Source organism: Zingiber officinale, chromosome 3B (assembly GCF_018446385.1).
Source record: "Zingiber officinale cultivar Zhangliang chromosome 3B, Zo_v1.1, whole genome shotgun sequence".
In the NCBI taxonomy this organism is placed as follows: Eukaryota; Viridiplantae; Streptophyta; class Magnoliopsida; order Zingiberales; family Zingiberaceae; genus Zingiber; species Zingiber officinale.
Genome location: NC_055991.1, coordinates 69,895,139 through 69,901,756, shown reverse-complemented (window position 1 = coordinate 69,901,756; position 6,618 = coordinate 69,895,139). Strand labels below are relative to the sequence as shown.

At 36.0% G+C, this 6,618-nt stretch overlaps 1 pseudogene; it reads left to right on the top strand.

The window, feature by feature from the left end:
* Nucleotides 1-238: 238 nt before the first annotated feature.
* On the top strand, nucleotides 239-6,002 carry LOC122054929 (annotated as a pseudogene).
* The last annotated feature ends 616 nt before the right edge of the window (nucleotides 6,003-6,618 follow it).

Below are 6,618 nucleotides of genomic sequence, written 5' to 3'. Positions count from 1 at the left end.
TTCTGAACTTTTTAGTAGTTACAGTGAGTCCTGCCTCATTCCTTTCACTCGTCTTATACCCACTTAGTTTGGGACATGGTCTATGTGTATCAGTCCCCACTAGGTTGACCACATTACACCTAGCACAAGTAATACTTCCTTGTTCTGTAGATTTAAATTACTCAGACATGTGTCTAAGAGTCTCGTACTCTTAACATATGATGTTTTGGCTAAAGACTTTGAGTAATATTCCTAACGAATGGCCATATGGTATATGCCTCCTCGCAATGAGCAGTGAATCCTCTGTGGGCTATCCAAACGCCTTCAGACACTTTAACTTATATCCAATCATCCTGGGTCCACACCTCAATGAGATGCTTACTTAAGATGTCAAAGTATAAGTCTCCATTACCAAGATGACTTGTATACCTCAAGTTGAAGAAAAACTTACACTCGAGCTGTAGTAAGAACTTCACAGATATATCTATATATATGTAAAGATCCATATGAAGTCTTACAGCATGTCACTCCAATGAACTAGTTACTATAACTAGCATTCACATTTAACCCTCGACATCCCAATATTGCCAAGTAGTAGAAAATAACTATTTCGCCAAACCAAGGAGTATAGTTCATGCTAGTCTTACAGAATTGATAATGTCTAAATGTATCAATTCGATGACACTACAACAAAAATATTAAAAGATAACACCCCAAAAACAACGGTTTTAAGAGAAACTGTTGTGAATTTGATCAAAGACAACGGTTTTTGACAAAACCGTTGTCTTTGAACTCCCCATTAAATATAAAAGACAACGGTTTTATAAAAAATGTTGTCATCGAGCAACTTCTTTTTAAAACAACAACACTTTTTACAACAGTTTTCTAAACCGTTGTCTTTAAGCACGTTTTTAGGGGCTACAACAACAGCTTTGATATAACTGTTGTTTTTTATTTTGGTCTTTTTTTCCCCCTCGCGCGCAGTTTTACTTTCCCTCTCTCTTTTCGGCATCGTGTTTTCCCCTTTGCATGCCCGAGCCCTAGCCATTTTTCTTTCCCTCTCCTCATACAATCTCTTCAAGCCAACCTATTGACCAACCGTCCACCTCCGCTGGATCTTCCTCCACGACGTGCTCTCCTCTCGTTTCTTTTTTTTTTTGTTGGTCCAGTCGGCGATAAAAGTTTTACCTTCACCCAATCGGATGCTTTCTCAGTTTCTTCCGTCTCTTTTTCCCCAATCAAAAGGGAAAAAATGGTTCTTTTTGTTGTGGTTGTGAGAGGTTGATCTGATGTGAAACCCTAGTCACTTCCGTGCTGTTAGGTCGATTTGTGTGAGCAGAGGTATCAGATTCGAGCTCAATATCGGAAACTGCTGCCTTTCGCTGGAGGCCGTCGCTCGGGAGGGCGTCAAGACCTTCCCCCGTCCCCATCATGACCACGGCACCAGCCCACTAGCCAACAAGAACCATCTCCGCCAGAACGGCGGCGGACACTCCAAGCGAATGGCGGCGGTTCTTAGTGCAGATGCCAGGGCGGTGAGCGGGATTGAGGAGAAGGAGATGTACTACATTTATTTTAGAATTATTTGCTTGTTTGGATGCTTTTGTTTGGTTAACATCTATCTTTCTTATTTTATAGAGGGGAAGATTGATTATCGTGCACACATCAGGTTGATTAACCAGGACAAGAACAAATACAATACTCCCAAATATCGATTTATTGTTAGATTTGTATCCTTGGAAATTGTTTCTAGTGTCATACTTTTTTCTTTCATTTTTCCTGGTTTATAATTCTCATATTCTATTTTTAATTGACTATGAAAAGACCTTTTCTTGTCTGCTACATATTCTGAAAGATTCTTTATATGCTTCCTGTACATATCAACAGATATAGTAATGTTGTATTATTTCCAATCACACGGCTGTAACTTTTCACCGTTGGCCCTTGTAGCTTCAAAAGACAAACGATGAGCAATACCGTAGAATTCAAAAAACTTAGCATGCTCTTCAGGTGGCAGAGGTTTGTGCTATAAACAACTATTCTTGAAAATACATTGTTACACAGGCTTATATTTATATAAATCATGGAACCTTCTTTAGGAGGAGCTTCTAAGAGTACAATTGGAAGCAACAGCTAAGTCAAAGGAATTATCACAGGTAAGAAGTCTTAGTAAATCGTAGCAGAGTTAATTCTCAGCATTTGTTTTGCTTACTTGTCTGGCTACATGATGAGTTCAATCAACAAGCTTCTTAACCTGTAATTTGCACATGATCTCTTCTTTCTTTCTATTGGAATATTTGACACAATGACTTATATTGTTAAGAATATTTTGCTTGAGGGAGATGTCTTCCTGCATGACTAATTGAAAAGTTCAGTCGGAGCTGGATAATATGATTTATGCTTGAAATATGTTAAACTGCTGCTAGATATGATGTCAAGAGTGGATCTTGTACAAGCTCATTGAGTTTGAAGATTGATTGATATCCTGCGAACATATGTGCAAAACCTCTTTCATAATAATGTGAATTCTTGACAAGACTTCATCTGGGGCTTAATATTATCCTATAATATGTAACGCCCGCCCTTCTTACCCAACCCAAAGGCGGCGCTACGTTCTTATACTACTTACGTACATGTTTTACTATAACAGCGGAAGAATAAAAAATTTAAACCATTCATTTTATTTAAATAAGCATGATATCACAGATTAAATATGCATATATTGATTTTATAACTAATCATATTAATCTGTCCGAATCGTTCTTTGCCGAGCCACCACCACACACATCATTATCCGCTCCTCCTGTTGCTCCTCTAGTTCATCCAGTTCTTTTATCTGCGGTACAAGGAAAGTAAGCTGTGAGCACTCATGGCTCAGTAAGTTCCTTTCCTACTCACTAAAACCGAAAATCATCGTATATTAACATCATGCGTAATATCATAAGCATACAACGTACAAAGGTATCGTATTCATATCATCATGGCATCATATCAAATCATTAGCTAATTCAAGCACATATGCAGGCAATGCATCATGAATTTGAAAACTTATACTTGTAAGTACTTGAAATTAATATCATCATCATTGGGGATCCCGGTTTGTACCACATACATCATACGTAGGTCCAAGGTAGCAAGTCTTGAGCCCTACCATACATACATACTAGGCCCGAGTCTTACTCCATCGACCTAGGGCATCAGAAGCCCATTACTGACGAGGCCCGAGTCTTATTCCATCGACCCCGGGGCGTTTACGGAGCCCACCCTTGGTACAAACCATACAAAGTAATTTATCATGCATAACTATCATATCATATCCCTAACAATCTTTCATGCATTTCATTTTTCATTCCTCTCATTATGTATAGCATTTCATACGCTATCACATATCATGGCATTCACATAATTTCATTCTTCTCATTATGTATAGCATTTCATATGCTATCACATATCATGGCATTTACATATATTTCATTCTTCTCATTATGTATAGCATTTCATATGCTATCACATATCATGGCATTTACATATATTTCATTCTTCTCATTATGTATAGCATTTCATATGCTATCACATATCATGGCATTTACATAAATTTCATTCTTCTTATTATGTATAGCATTTCATATGCTATCACATATCATGACATTTACATAAATTTCATTGCATAACATTTCCTAGGTTTCTTTCTTTCCCTTTTTTTTTCTTTTATTTCTTTCACATGGCCGAAACCTACCATTCTTTAGCTAGGTTCTTAAGTAGTCTAAAGCATGAAAACCTAAGTGAGTTTCATGGTAAAATTTACTAAGAAATAAACATATAAATTTAGTTCATGAACAACTTGGCCGAAACATACAAATCTTTTAACATCTTTGTATCCTACCTCATGAGCATGTTTATTTAAATTTAAGGGTATTCCTAACCCTAAACCCCTTCTTGGCCGAAACATATGGGTGGGTTTCCTTTTAGTTCAAACATCTTCTAAGCAAGAAAACTAATTACATGGTCCCTAACATTTCATAGGAAGAACCTTGTACTAGTTGAGTAAAACAATGAATTTCTCTAGCCTCTTAAAAATATTTTTGGCCGAAATTCTAGGGTTAAGTGCTCCTCTTATCAAGCATCATATAGGTATAAAAACATGAAGAAGAATCCTTTTCCATGGCATAGAAAATCTATCATTTAGTGAAGACTAGTTAAACATCACTAGATTTCGAAAGCTCTTCTTAACCGAATTTTCTCATACTTGTTTCTAGGTTTTAAAATCCTTATAAAATCATAAAAACATGTAAAAAGCCTTGTACCACAGGTGAGGGGAAGCTTACATTCTTCGCTTAAGTTTCCTAGAATTGAGAACTTGCTTGGACCTTTCTTCTTGCTTGCTAGATTCGGCACCAATGGAGGGAAAGGAGTGGCTAGGTCTTTTGGTGGAGAGGGGAGGAAGAAGAAGCTTCTTCCTCTTGTGTTGCTCGGAAACAACAAGGAAGAAAGAAGAGGGAGGGAGTGAGGAGGAAGAGGAGCTTCCTTCCTCTTGTGTTGCTTGGCAACAAGAAGAAGAAGAGAGGGAGAGGGGGTCTCGGCACAAGAGGGAGGAGGAGAGGGAGAGGAGTGGAGGATGAATTTGAAGTCACCCCTCCATGCCTATTTATACTAAAATGAGGGGAGGAAATTTGACTTGATTCATCCTCCCCATTTATTCCTCTTCTTTATGATAGGAATATTCTAGAGATATGCCTTGTGAGTTCTCTCTTAATCTCTCTCTTTTCTCTCCTTTAATAAAATTTTCTATCTCTCCTCTTACAATATCCTCTCTTATCCCACTTGGTTAATACATGCATGCATCCACAAGAGAACCAAGGTTCAAAACTTGGTTATGTATATTTTTATTTCTTTTTACTTCCTTTTTCTTTTAAGTAAAAAGAATCCTTTCTTATTCTTAACTACTTAATCCTTTCTCTCCTTATCAATAATTCTCCTATCCCCTTTGGTATCCTATACATGTTCCTTACAAGAGGTCCAGGGTTCAATCTCTCTTCTAACATTTTTATTTTCTTTTGTACATAATAATTCGTATATTTCCCTATTATGCATTATGCATAAATATTTCATACATGTATTCATATTTCTTCCTTTTGTCTACATTAATTCCATACATTATAAATCATGCATAGATGATTTATATTCTCAACTTTATTTTCTTTCATAATCATCTAAATCCTTCCCATCGTAACATTCAACGTAGACTATCTACACATTCTTTTCATTACATTCGTACTCTCATTGCCCTTACTTTATCTAGGCTTTCTAGGGGTGTTACATAATATTTATTTTTTGTCTCTCCAATTTACCTTTGCATGATAATTCACTTAAATGGAAAAGTGGTCATCTTTGAGTCTATTCAGATGAAATTTGATTTGGGTTCTTGTGTCAAAAACTGGACATATTTTTTTTGTTGTTGGTTTTGTGGCATATCATTGATGTACTGCTTGTGCAAGTATACATTCTGTGGTACACTGCCATGTCTCACATAAGGCATAGGTTTGGCATTCAGTTATTTAACATTTGTAACTTCTTTTTAGTCAATTTATTCTATATAATAACAAAATGTTATAATTGAGCTAGAGTCAAAATTTTGTGTTTCTTGTTTTTAGGCTCATGGAGCATGGTTTCCTCCTTGGCTTGCTACTCACGCCAATTACTATAAGGTGATTGTCTTAGAAATTTAGATGGAGTGTTAGAGAGATACCATATACATGTTAAGAGACTCCAATATGTCTTTGATATGTGCCTTTCAGGAACTTGCAACAACTCACTGGAAGGAGCATGGACAACCTGTACTAGATGTCTTACTTCAAAAGGTGCTAATTTTTCACCTGTACTATTTTTTTTTCTATTGAATGTGTTTGTCAGTTCTTGCTTTATCACCATGAATGCATGTCACATATTATCTTACAATTTTAGTTTAATCTTGCATTGTACTTATCAATTTTGTGAAAACGTTTCTCAAGGTATCAGAGAAATTGATTCAAGCACAACAATTTATGGAACCACATTTTGAATCTTCCAAAGCTGTAAGTGGCCAACCAATGACTATTTTCAGTATCTGAATTATGTTAATTATTCATATATTTCAGTGTTGCTTGATTGGCAATCCATAAGCAAATTATATAAATTTGGTTTAATTTGCATTTGGCTTTGGTTTGGATTATATATCAGTTTACTATTTTATCAACTTTCTTTTAAGGTAGTTGATATTTTAGGCAGGATTTATTATGTTTCTAAATTATTTCGTTTCCTTGAATTTATGAAGAAATGGATGTTTCTTGTGTCAACTGAACCTTATGTGCAAACTGTGTCAAGTAAAGCAGTGGAAGTTTATCACACATCTAAGAGTGCCATGTCCAGCCACATAGCCAAAGTACAAGAAATTTCAGATCCTTATTTCCAGGTACTCATGGTATTATTTCAACCAGGATGTATATATAGACATGCCTCTGTATCAATTTGTCATTACATGTTCTATTTTTTTGTTTGTTGATACACCGTACTATGCAAATTTCCATACCTTGTATCAGGCTGCCAAGAGATTTTCTCAACCATATGTAAAACAATTTGCTACTATTACCAAACCACATGTTG